Source organism: Rhinatrema bivittatum, chromosome 2 (assembly GCF_901001135.1).
Source record: "Rhinatrema bivittatum chromosome 2, aRhiBiv1.1, whole genome shotgun sequence".
In the NCBI taxonomy this organism is placed as follows: domain Eukaryota; kingdom Metazoa; phylum Chordata; class Amphibia; order Gymnophiona; family Rhinatrematidae; genus Rhinatrema; species Rhinatrema bivittatum.
Window position 1 is genome coordinate 265,733,807 of NC_042616.1, and position 14,346 is coordinate 265,748,152.

Genomic DNA, 14,346 nt, shown 5'->3' on the forward strand with positions numbered 1-14,346 from the left:
GTTTAATGTAACGCCTCACCGGCGACAGTTTTGTTCTATGGAAACAGACTTGATTTGATATGTATATCGAGAATGTCGGTATAAAAAAACCCTAAATAAATAAATAAATACAGTGCCAGAGGATCAGTTACAGCCAATATCTGTGTATTACCTCACACAGACAAATCCTATCTGATAGTTCAAAGCATCAGAAAACATTTGCATGTTCTACAACTTCACCCCACTTTTTCAGAAACTCCTTTGATATCTTACCAGCATAGCAGAAAACATCAAGGATCACGTGGTGCATGCATCAGTTTCACACAGTGGATCCAAAGTTATCAATGGGACACATTCCAAGTGTGGCAAATGTGATGTGTGAGCTTACTATAGAAGGACATGAATGGCAACATCCTGTCACTCACAAATTATATTAAAAAAATGCTAATACCACATGCGAATCCACACAGATAATATATCTTATTCAATGTCCATGCCCACTTTTGTATGTGGGTCGGACCAAAAGACAAATAAAAATCAGATTACGTGAACACAGAAGTCGTATTAACACGGCTAACATTGAAGCTCCGATTGTTAAACACTGCTCTCAGTATTCTCACACATTTGATCAATTGCAATGGACTGTATTAGAACAGGTGAAAACGAACTTAAGGGGAGGTGACATCATGAGTCATCTCAACTACCGTGAACAATGGTGGATTTTTACTCTTGCAACAGAAGCTCCAGCGGGATTAAATGACAACATTGAGTGGTCATCATTGTTCTAGCCTGTGCTCAGCTAACGTAACTTCCGGTTCTGTCCCGATTGGTCTGCTGACAACCTATTCTCTTCTCTTTAAATAAAGCGCGGCAAACAAATGGCGGATCCTGCTTCTTTAAGCTGTGATCACGCTCAAAGCGTTTGTGTGATGGGACAGGCTTCCAATAATGTATGCCTTCAGCATCGGGTGACGTATGTTCCAACACTTCCTTGGTAAATCTATGGTTTAAGTAACTAACTTTTGATTTTTGTTATAGACACCGCTGCAAAAATATACCCCTGAAGAAGTCCACGAAACACGGACGTGTCGGGTTTATGCCGGTGTTTCAGAAAAGCTGTCACCTCTGCACGCTAAGCGTACAATGATAAGTGATCTGTTTACATCCATTCTAATTTTCACTAAAATATAAAAATTTGCAAAGCACCTTTAAAAATCATGTGATTGTTGATACCAGTGATTATACACAAAGAAAGTCTTTATGGCGTTAAACCAGACTCGTACATTGTGGTCAACGCTTGAAATGTGACTTTTTTGCAAGAGAGCACCCTCCGACAAATATAGAGAGGCTCTATATTCTATGAGGTATCACAATCTAAAAAACAGCTATTATTTATGATGTTCTTTTTGCATTAAGTTAGAGCAGGGGTGGGCAAACATTTTTTAAGCTGGACTACATTTGAGGCTCTTACATGCACATGCACCACATTCCTTCCCCTGACTCTCCTCATTCCCGGAGCACTCCAGTCAGAGATGGGGGGGGGGGGGGGGGGGGAGAATTACATACCTGTCCCTCTGTCTCTTCAAATTTGTAATTATATGCAATGCCCACTGCCTAGCAATTAAAACTATAACCAAAAAATCAAAATTCCACTTCAAAATTCTTTTCTTTATCAATGTACACCTATTGGGGTAAAATCTAATGTTAATACCCCTGGCAAATAATATATATTTAAGGAGAAAAAGACTTCAGAATCCACTGATATCTTGGGCAAATACACCAACAGGTGCACATTGATAAAGGAAAGAATTTTGTCATGGAGTTTTGATTTTTTGGTTATAGTTGTGTGGCATCTCTGTTTTTCTCAATATTAGATTAACAACTAAAACTGGAAAGTGATAAATACTTTAGCAAAATTCTGTCTGTGCACAGATCTATTGCTTTCAGGATTGTTATCCTCCGATCTCAAGTATTGTAGGAGTCTTTTTCGACCTGTTCATGTAAGTTGCTTGATATCTTCCTTGCATTAGCTTTACATGCTATTATGAGCAATTGGAAAGATTGTAATTTAAGGAATGTTTATTTCTGGTGGAATACAGTTTGTATGATTTACAGATAAGAAAAGGTAGCTATTGATAAACTTGGGCTCGGAGTTAAACTTCATGCCACTTGGAAACCTCTTGGGGATTTCTTAAGAACATAAGAACATAAGAAAATGCCATACTGGGTCAGACCAAGGGTCCATCAAGCCCAGCATCCTGTTTCCAACAGTGGCCAATCCAGGCCATAAGAACCTGGCAAGTACCCAAAAACTAAGTCTATTCAATGTAACCATTGCTAATGGCAGTGGCTATTCTCTAAGTGAACTTAATAGCAGGTAATGGACTTCTCCTCCAAGAACTTATCCAATCCTTTTTTAAACACAGCTATACTAACTGCACTAACCACATTCTCTGGCAACAAATTCCAGAGTTTAATTGTGCGTTGAGTAAAAAAGAACTTTCTCCGATTAGTTTTAAATGTGCCCCATGCTAACTTCATGGAGTGTCCCCTAGTCCTTCTACTATCCGAAAGAGTAAATAACAGATTCACATCTACCCGTTCTAGACCTCTCATGATTTTAAACACCTCTATCATATCCCCCCTCAGTCGTCTCTTCTCCAAGCTGAAAAGTCCTAACCTCTTTAGTCTTTCCTCATAGGGGAGTTGTTCCATTCCCCTTATCATTTTGGTAGCCCTTCTCTGTACCTTCTCCATCGCAATTATATCTTTTTTGAGATGCGGCGACCAGAATTGTACACAGTATTCAAGGTGCGGTCTCACCATGGAGCGATACAGAGGCATTATGACATTTTCCGTTTTATTCATCATTCCTTTTCTAATAATTCCCAACATTCTGTTTGCTTTTTTGACTGCCGCAGCACACTGAACCGACGATTTCAATGTGTTATCCACTATGACACCTAGATCTCTTTCTTGGGTTGTAGCACCTAATATGGAACCCAACATCGTGTAATTATAGCATGGGTTATTTTTCCCTATATGCATCACCTTGCACTTATCCACATTAAATTTCATCTGCCATTTGGATGCCCAATTTTCCAGTCTCACAAGGTCTTCCTGCAATTTATCACAATCTGCTTGTGATTTAACTACTCTGCACAATTTTGTGTCATCTGCAAATTTGATTATCTCACTCGTCGTATTTCTTTCCAGATCATTTATAAATATATTGAACAGTAAGGGTCCCAATACAGATCCCTGAGGCACTCCACTGTCCACTCCCTTCCACTGAGAAAATTGCCCATTTAATCCTACTCTCTGTTTCCTGTCTTTTAGCCAGTTTGCAATCCACGAAAGGACATCGCCACCTATCCCATGACTTTTTACTTTTCCTAGAAGCCTCTCATGAGGAACTCTGTCAAACGCCTTCTGAAAATCCAAGTATACTATATCTACCGGTTCACCTTTATCCACATGTTTATTAACTCCTTCAAAAAAGTGAAGCAGATTTGTGAGGCAAGACTTGCCCTGGGTAAAGCCATGCTGACTTTGTTCCATTAAACCATGTCTTTCTATATGTTCTGTGATTTTGATGTTTAGAACACTTTCCACTATTTTTCCTGGCACTGAAGTGAGGCTAACCGGTCTGTAGTTTCCCGGATCGCCCCTGGAGCCCTTTTTAAATATTGGGGTTACATTTGCTATCCTCCAGTCTTCAGGTACAATGGATGATTTTAATGATAAGTTACAAATTTTTACTAATAGGTCTGAAATTTCATTTTTTAGTTCCTTCAGAACTCTGGGGTGTATACCATCCGGTCCAGGTGATTTACTACTCTTCAGTTTGTCAATCAGGCCTACCACATCTTCTAGGTTCACCGTGATTTGATTCAGTCCATCTGAATCATTACCCATGAAAATCTTCTCCATTACGGGTACCTCCCCAACATCCTCTTCAGTAAACACCGAAGCAAAGAAATCATTTAATCTTTCCGCGATGGCCTTATCTTCTCTAAGTGCCCCTTTAACCCCTCGATCATCTAACGGTCCAACTGACTCCCTCACAGGCTTTCTGCTTCGGATATATTTAAAAAAGTTTTTACTGTGAGTTTTTGCCTCTACAGCCAACTTCTTTTCAAATTCTCTCTTAGCCTGTCTTATCAATGTCTTACATTTAACTTGCCAATGTTTATGCTTTATCCTATTTTCTTCTGTTGGATCCTTCTTCCAATTTTTGAATGAAGATCTTTTGGCTAAAATAGCTTCTTTCACCTCCCCTTTTAACCATGCCGGTAATCGTTTTGCCTTCTTTCCACCTTTCTTAATGTGTGGAATACATCTGGACTGTGCTTCTAGAATGGTATTTTTAACAATGACCACGCCTCTTGGACATTTTTTACTTTTGTAGCTGCTCCTTTCAGTTTTTTTTCTAACAATTTTTCTCATTTTATCAAAGTTTCCCTTTTGAAAGTTTAGCACGAGAGCCTTGGATTTGCACACTGTTCCTTTTCCAGTCATTAAATCAAATTTGATCATATTATGATCACTATTGCCAAGTGGCCCCACCACCGTTACCTCTCTCACCAAGTCCTGTGCTCCACTGAGAATTAGATCTAAAATTGCTCCCTCTCTCGTCGGTTCCTGAACCAATTGCTCCATAAAGCTATCATTTATTCCATCCAGGAACGTTATCTCTCTAGCGTGACCCGATGATACATTTACCCAGTCTATATTGGGGTAATTGAAGTCTCCCATTATTACTGCACTACCAATTTGGTTAGCTTCCCTAATTTCTCTTAGCATTTCACTGTCCATCTCACCATCTTGACCAGGTGGACGGTAGTATACCCCTATCACTGTAGTCTTCCCTGATACACAAGGGATTTCTACCCATAAAGATTCAATTTTGTATTTAGTCTCATGCAGGATGTTTATCCTGTTGGACTCTATGCCATCCCGGACATAAAGCACCACACCTCCTCCCGACTGCTCCTCTCTGTCATTGCAATATAATTTGTACCCCGGTATAGCACTGTCCCATTGGTTATGCTCTTTCCACCATGTCTCTGAGATGCCAATTAAGTCTATGTCATCATTTACTGCTATACATTCTAATTCTCCCATCTTACTTCTTAGACTTCTGGCATTAGCATACAAACATTTCAAAGTTTGTTTTTTGATTGTATTTTTATTCTGCTTTTTAATTGATAGGGACAAGTTAGAATTTTTTAGCTCAGGTGAGTTTTTAGTTACAGGCACTTGGACTACTTTTCTAATTATTGGAACCTCACTGTCGGGATGCCCTAATTCTAATGCATCATTAGTATCCTTTAAAGATACATCTCTCCGAACCATGCGCTGCTGAGCGACTGTCGGCTTTCCCCTTTGTTCTAGTTTAAAAGCTGCTCTATCTCCTTTTTAAAGGTTAGCGCCAGCAGTCTGGTTCCACCCTGGTTAAGGTGGAGCCCATCCCTTCGGAAGAGACTCCCCCTTCCCCAAAAGGTTCCCCAGTTCCTAACAAAACTGAATCCCTCTTCCTTGCACCATCGTCTCATCCACGCATTGAGACTCCGGAGCTCTGCCTGCCTCTGGTGACCTGCGCGTGGAACAGGGAGCATTTCAGAGAACGCTACCCTGGAGGTTCTGGATTTAATCTTTCTACCTAAGAGCCTAAATTTGGCTTCCAGAACCTCCCTCCCACATTTTCCTATGTCGTTGGTGCCCACGTGTACCACGACAGCCGGCTCCTCCCCAGCACTGTCTAAAATCCTGTCTAGGTGACGCGTGAGGTCCGCCACCTTCGCACCAGGTAGGCATGTTACCAGGCGATCCTCATGCCCACCCGCCACCCAGCTATCTACATTCCTAATAATCGAATCACCAACTATGACGGCCGACCTAACCCTTCCCTCCTGGGCAGTAGGCCTTGGGGAGATATCCTCAGTGCGAAAGGACAATGCATCACCTAGAGAGCAGGTCCTTGCTACAGGATCCTTTCCTGCTACATCTGGTTGGTGCTCTCCCATTATGAGACCTTCGTCCTCCAAGGCAGCACCAGGGCTGCCAGTCTGAAGTTGGGACTGGACTACTATGTCCCTGAAGGTCTCATCTATATACCTCTCTGTCTCCCTCAGCTCCTCCAGGTCTGCCACTCTAGCCTCCAGAGATCGGACTCGTTCTCTGAGAGCCAGGAGCTCTTTGCATCGCATGCACATGTACAACTTCTCACCGGTGGGTAAAAAATCATACATGTGACACTCGATGCAAAAGACTGGGAAGCCCCCCTCTTGCTGCTGGACTGCTGCCTTCATCTCAATTTTGATCAGTTCCTAGTTAAGTTTTAGGTTGCTATGGGAGTAGGAATGTGTCTAAGTTCCTTTAAATGTATTAGTGAATTCACTATATGTCTGGTAGTGGCCTACTGGGGTCTGATCGAATTCTCAATAAAGTTTTTGTTGATGGGGTTTTTTTTTTTTTTGGTTTTTTTTTTGTGCAAGTGGCACCTGCCTATAAATTAAGGGATGAGCTTGGGGTGGGTGGGGTGGGGGGGGGGGGGGTTGGGAATTACAAACAGTCTAACTTTAGTTAGTCAGCCTGAGTGACTCACAGCTCCCTTGATTAACAAATGTTGTTCCCTATTCAAACCTAATCACACTACCTCAACACCTTTCCAAGATGAGTAACTGAGCTGAACTATTCAACTTTTTTACTTTGGTATATACTGCTCCTAGCTTATTTCTAGCTTCTGGCTACTTTTTTGTGGGGGGGGGGGGGGGGGGTTGTGTTTTTTTTTGTTTTTCAATACAATGCACTCAGTTATTTATTAAATAAAACACTTAGCTCTTTAAAAGTCTGGAGGACACTTTAATAGTCAGGCAGACTTTTAAAAAATAAACACACTACCTACTGCTACCTTATTGACTAAATACAAACAGTCTAACTTGTTTATTTATTCACTGCCAACCTACTGCTACCTTATTGACTGACTAAAAATACAAACAGTCTAACTTGTGTATTCACTGCCTACCTACTGCTACCTTATTGACTGACTATTTAAAAATGCAAACAGTCTAACTTGTTTTATTCACTGACTGACTATTAAAGGCACAAACACACAAACACACTAAATAATATTCCCAAATAGTTACCTTTGCCCCAATACTTTTAAAAAAGTCAATGTCCCAAGCAAAAACTTACTGATTCCTTTCAGCCATCAGCCACTTAGCTATGTAGTTGTTTTTCCAGGCTCTATAAACGTTCATATGTCCCTATGTATGATACTCCTCTATGATTCTTTTCCTCCTGTATATTGTAGTTTTGTTTGTTTCTATATGTTTTGTTACATTGTTTATATAGCTAATAAAACGACTGAGCTCAAAAATGAAAGTGATTGATAAATATCAATAATTGAAATAAAATTAACAGAAACACTGGCCTTTCTGTGCAGCAGTTTTATTCTTCCCTCATCATCAGATCTCTTCTTGCCCATTCCTTTCCATTTTGGTGCCATTTTTCAAAGTGCCCGTAGGCAGGTTGCACATGTTGCACTCGTAGACCCTTGGACTGAGATGGAGTTGGCGCAACCTGCAGGGCAGAGCCTGAAAGTCTCCACCATCAGCAGGTGGATTCTGTGAGGCAGAGGCCCAACTGGAGCTTCACCTTTACCAGCCCATATTCCCCTCACGTTGAGCCTTTGGGTGCCGGGGCCAGCAGGTCTTAGGTGGGGGCCACTGCTGATAGCAGGGAGATATGTTGAAGCCTCAGGGTGGGAGTGAAAGAAGTACAGGCGAATCCAGAAGCAGGCTGGGGTCAGTGGCAGGTGGAATGTCCAGGAGGCAGGCAGAGGTCAATACTGGGTATCTATCCAAAGGGAAGGCAGGACGGATAAGAAAGGGCAGGAAGGCAAGGATCAGAACAGATGAGCAGATGAGGAGACATGGAGAACTGAAGAACTGAAGGATTGACTACAGGAATTGGAGATGAAGACAAAGACCACTGAAGAAGAAGACAAGGACTACTGGAACTGAAGATGAAGGCAAGGAACTGAAACTGAAGACAAAGATAAGTAATTAGATCAGGAGAATGATGAATGCTACAGCAGCTCACATTATTCAAGAGTAAAAGACCTGTTGCCGAGGCACTAATGGAGCATCTGCAGGGGCCTTTTATAGGCCAGAAGAGTGATGTCATCAGGAGGAGCCTCCAGATTGCTCCCGCCGCAGGCCCTTTAAGACCAATGACATTGGGTGTGCATGCGCCCTTGGAGGAGCAGGGCCTAGCAGTGTCAGCAGCAGCCTGCTGAGTCAAGGCGTGGCATCCCACCGCACTGGAAAGGAAGGCAGTCTGGGGTTGGGGAACAAAGGGAGAGGCCCAACTCAAGGGGGTAAGTGCCCACGGACCACAAAACACAACAGCACATAGCACAAATGTAGCCTAGAGCTGATCCAAGCAGGGCAGCACATAGGAATATTAATAACCACTGCTCTCACACATTTTCTAGCAGTGGTTCCAGGGCTACTGCTAATCATGTGTCCATAGGCTGGATTTTGTGTACCTAGTGACTGCGCCCGCACCACTCCTTTTCCTGGTTAACCTGTCCTCCCACCAGCAGAAAAGAAGGGAGCCAGCAAAAAGAGAGACAAGCAGAGCGTTGGGCTAGTTCAAGAGGAAGCCAAAGAAAGAACACCCAAAGAGGAGGAAGCACAGGAGCAGCCCACTCTCTGTAATCATCAATGATGGCCTGAAATGACACACTGACATGCGTGACTTCAGGCCAGCAAAGTTGATATTAGAGCATGGTGCCCATGGGTCAGATCCTGTGAAGACTGCTGCGAGGTGGGTGGACCTCAAAAATGGGGTAACAGGCTGGTTTTGGCCCATGGGCCATAGTTTATCCATTCCATAGATTCAATACAAATTCTACAAGAAATCAAGTACAGTCTGGAATGTCTATGGAAAGAAATTGCATATTTGACAGGGAAGAGTATAGCAGCGGGAAGCAGCCTAGATGGGCCTTATAGTCCGTATCTGTCATCATTTTCTATATTTATGACCATTCACATGTTCAGGATGGTGAAAGAGACTGTGAAAAGCTAACAGAGAATAGAAAGGCTCCTAAAAGTGGAAACATAATAATAATGGGAGATTTCAATAACATTCAATTGGGTGATGCCAGTGAGGTTAAGTTTCAAGATGCAATAATTGCCTGCTTCATGGAATTGAATGTCCATTGTCCAGAGGAAAGACAGTCTACAATCCTGTGTGTAAGCTGAATATTGCTAATATATTGTTAATTATATGAATAAAAGTAAACATTGCATTAGAAAAGGCTAGAGGCAGTGTGGTTTAGTGCTCCAGCCCAGAAGCTTTGTTCAGCAATCCTCACAGTCTGCATGAGTTGTGGAGACTGTTAGAAAATGCCATCTTGGCAGAGCATTGCTAGCCATGGGCACACAGAGCTCATGCCCAAAACCTATTGGCCAGTGTCCCAAATTTCACTCTGTTTACTGTTCTAGCCCCTACCTTCCAGACATCCAGCAAGGAACAGGAAGAGGAGGACTGGAAAAGGGAGCAGAGTAATTATTTTCTTCTCTGCATTGTCTGCTCTAGACTCAGCCCGCCTTCTCCTCTTAAATCATAGGAGGGGAGGGGTGAGACTAGAGCAGACACTGAAAGCAACAGGTAGAGAGAAACAAGAGGAGAGGGGCTGGACAAGGGAGCAGAGCAATTTGTTTTGTTATGTTCTGCTGTGTCACTCTAGTCTTATCCCCTCCCACCTTGTCCTCTTGTTTTAACAGGAAGAGAGGGGCTGGAGCAGACACACTCAGACACAGATATAGCCTGTGATCTTAGGACTCCAGACTCATCAGAGGACAAAGTGAGGAAGGAGGTATTCTAGAGAGCAACCAGCGAGCTGTAAGTGATTAATGGTGTGGAAGAAGAGGTAAATGCTGAGAACGGGTGAATGATGGGAAAGTGAGGAGGTTGAATGTTGGAAGGGGGCAGCATGAGGAGGGATAATTCTGGGGGGGGGGGGGAGCAGGAGAAGGAGTGGTGAATGCAATTTCATCTCCCATCTTCCTGAAATCAGCAATGCAAACTTGGGCTGTCTGAGGTGAGGGGGAGGAGGGGGATGTGTGTGGGGAAGTACAAGGGCACAATATCTTGGGAAAGGGGTACAAACGACCTGGTAGTAATGGGGTACAAGAAATCCGGGGGGGGGGGGGGGGAGTCTGGGTGAAAGAAAGTGAGAAGTGGTGATAGTGATGAAGCGCATCGGAGATGGTGCTGGGGTGGGGCAGAGGTGGTGAGTGAGGTTGTGTGATAGAACCAGAGGTGAAGTAGGAGATGGTCTGACAAAGCTAGAGGCAACGATGAGGAAGAGGAGTGCTAGAAGTAGTGATTGGGAGGAAGAAGGATTTGAGAGAAAAAAAAAAGTCAGATGGGGAGTTGGTATGCAAGAGCCATAAGGGATGATGAAGGAGCATGTATGATAGAGATCAAGAGGATATTGAAGGGAAGGGGGAATGAAAGGGGATGACTCTGGGAGAGAGTGAATCAGAAAGAGAATGATGGCATCCGGGAGACAAACTGGAGGGGATGAGAGAATGTGAGAGAGAGTGGGTGAAATTAAATATTTCAGTGTGGGTGAATGTTTGGAATGATGGGGGGTGGCTGTTGGGGGAGAAGGAAATGAGATTGGAGGATATTGATGGGGGAGAGCAACTTAATGAGAGGGAGATGGAGAGTGAGAGGAGCAATGGAAGGGGGGGGTTGTGGAAGTGAAGGGTTGAGCAGGGAGAACTGGAGGATTAGTGATGAAGAATAGAAGTGAGGGGGGAGTGGTGAGATCCAGGTGTGAGAGGATAGAGACCATGAACTGATGGTGAGTAAGGGAGAGATTTAGAGACAGAGAGAATTAAATGAAAGTTAGATGAAAACAAGACAGATGTCGGGGAGGGAAGGAAGTGATGAAGACAGGAGAAAGCAACAATAAATAAATGGAAAGGAGAGCCTGAGAAAGGAGATAGGAAAAGATGCCAAGATCAAAACAAAAGAAACCCAACTAAACAACAAAAAGAGAAAAAATAATTTTATTTTCAGTTTAGTGACTGTAATATGTAATAGTGATCTTGTAGCTGTCCTGATCCTGGAGCAAACTGGATTATCTGCATGCTGTGATAGCTTCTATTGGATTAATGTAAGTATTATCCAGAAATGTTATATATGAGCTATTAAGAACACAAAGGTACCTTCTTCAGATTTGAATAATGTATCCGATGTGACATTTGTGGTTTCAAAAACTAATGCACAATATTTTTAGATAATTTGTACACTGATTCAGTAAAAGGTTTCAGAATCTGCCAAGAATGGTATTAATGAATGTAGTATTCAGTGTTATATTAGTGCATGCTCTATGTACAATTTCTTTGTTGTTACAGACAGACATGAAAAAAGATGGTGGAGGTTAAATCATTTTATAAAAACTAGGAGTGCCTCACCAAGTGGAACAGAGCTGGTGAGAGCCTCTTGATAAGAAACTGGCAGCTCATCAATGATTGCGCATGTATCAGCCAGTATGGTGTAACACTTTGGTTTTTCCAGTCTGGAAGATTTTTAAAATTGTCCCCTTAAAACTAGCAAGATCTCAATAATACTATTGTCCTGTGTTGTTACAGGAGCATACTTGGGTGGAGAGCACAAATGGACTGATTTGATTGACTTAATTATCAAAATTTGGGGGGAAGACCATATGGGCCCAAGCCATGCCCTGAGTCTCTTAAATACTTAGGAATACGTCTGCATCTTGGAAGCCCTGATAAAATGTATTCCAAAGATAAAATAGGGCACAGATAGACAAATGACTGCCAGCATGGCTATATGACACTGTGAAAAAGGCTATTAAAGCCAAAAAGGCATTCTTTAATAAAGGACAGCAGGATCCCACACACAGAATCTGTGCTCCCCCAACCCTACAAGTGGGTCAATACTCAGCAGGGCTGGGAAATGCGTGCCCCCCCCCCCCTTCCCAATGGGGGTGTCACACAAGGATCTGGGTTATCAGAGATGGACAGGCAAAGATACAGTTCATTACTTTTAAGTTCCAATAGATTAAACACACTCAAAATTTCAGGTTATTACAGGACATGTTTGGTAATTCTTATGTCTTAAGCCCTCTTTGACTTCACTACTCCCTGTACTAATGAGCAATTGCTCCCCATGGAGACAAGGCAATCAAAATAATTTCAAGGATCCACTTCTGATTAATTTGGCAGAACATATTGACCCTTGTGAGGGGCTTTGCTGCCTCTCTTCAGTTCACATGCTTTTTAAACATGATTTCAGTCTTAAGGGATGAAATATCCCACTCACTCACAGCTATGAACAAACAAAAGTTCGTTGGTCACTTCCCAGTGACAAAGCATGAGAAGATCCAAGATTTAAATCCATCCCCACCTCATAGGACTGATGAGCAATCATGCATGAGGCAGCCAACTGGAGAATGCCTGCAGAGTTAGACCTAAAAATTAGCCTTACACCACAAAACTGCTTTGCTACAAGAAAATAAAATGACCTTTTGTCAATTGCCAATTAAAAAAAAAGATACATATTTATATATACATTTTTGTAATGCTAATATTGTATAATGCACAGTTTCCAATTAAAGGATTTCCTCATTGATATTTACATTTCCTAAGGAAACTCCTTAAGAGTTGCTGCCAGGATGCTTCGCAGCCTTTTCTGATCCAAGCACAAGATGAGCAAATGAAAGATATACTTCCATTTTAGAAAGATGCTTTTTGTATTATTTTCCAGATATTTGAATTATGAGTGTACTGAAACATGAATGGAAATGAAAATGCACTCATGGACACTAGGTAGAGTTTCAGTTTTGATGACTGGTGCCACTGCTCACACGTTTTTGTGTCTGTTACCATGTGGCAATGTGTGTGTGTGTGTGTGTGTGTGTGTGTGTGGTGTGTGTGGGGTGTGTGTGTGGGGTGTGTGTGTGGGGTGTGTGTGTGGGGTGTGGGGGGGTGTGGGGGTGTGTGTGCGTGGTGTGTGTGTGCACACACTTCATACACTGTTTCCAATATGGAAGTCTGGGTCTGACATGAGTGAACCCGTTCTTCCAGAATACTTTCATTATTCACCAGCTCATCTGATATCAGGACAGACAATTTTCATTCTGAGCTTGCTTGCTACTTTGACGCAGTATTCTTTCCACAGTAGGAAGATAGTCATCATTCCTCACGTTTACCTTAAATCCATATTACACAGGTTTCAGTGATACAGATGGTCACAGCTCAGTTTTCTAGAACCAAGAAATTGGTAATAGTAAATAATAAATATATCTTTCATTCGGAAATGTGTTCTACAATTAAAGCATTTCCAAAATATATGAAGCCAGATCTGGCATAACAGCTGATTATATTTCATTTTTATTATCAATATTTATATTGTCTAGAACAGTGCTGCCCAACCTTTATTATTTCATGGCACACCTAATCCAGGGTTCACTTTGTTGCAACACACCAACCACCTCCCCTTCTCTTCTCTCACCCCCTCTTCCCATCCCTTGGCACCATCAATTTCTCCCACCATCATAATCACTCCTCCACTGGCATCATCTTCTTCCCTCTCCCCTACCCCCTGGTATCATCATCCTGTCTCTAACCCTCATTCTCTCACCCCCACCCCCTGGCATCATCATCATCACCTTCCCACTCTCACCACCTCTTCCCCTCCCCTTGCATTATCATCATCCCTCTCCTTCTACCCCCCCCCCCCCCCCCCCCCCCATCATCATCATCAACTTCCCTTCTCCCTCCACCCCCTGGAATTATCATCCCCTTCTATCTCCACCTTCTCACTCCTGGCACCATCATCATTATTCACCACTATGTTCCCTTTCCTTTTACCTTTCTCCCCCATTCCTTGGCATCATCATTATCACATTCCTTCTCTCACCCCCTGGAATCATTACCTTTTCTCTCCCTCTCTCCCTATCTTCTGCACCTCCCTTACTATCATTATCATGTTTTCTCTCTATCCCACTCCCCACCATCACCTTTCCTTTTCCTCCATCTCTCTCCCCCGCTGCCAGGCATCATTATCCACTTCCATCTTCCACCACTTCCTCCCCCCCCCCCCCCCCCCCCCCCCCCCTCCCGGCCCCTTGCATCATCATAACCTTCCCCCTTCCACCATTCTCCAATACTTCCTGGAATCATCACCATCTCTTTCTACCTCCTCTTCCCTGGAATCATCATCACCTTCCCTTTCCTTCTATCCCTCTTCCCCCCCCCCCCCCCCCAGCATCATCACTTTTCCTCTCCCTCCATCTCTCTCCCCCACTCACAA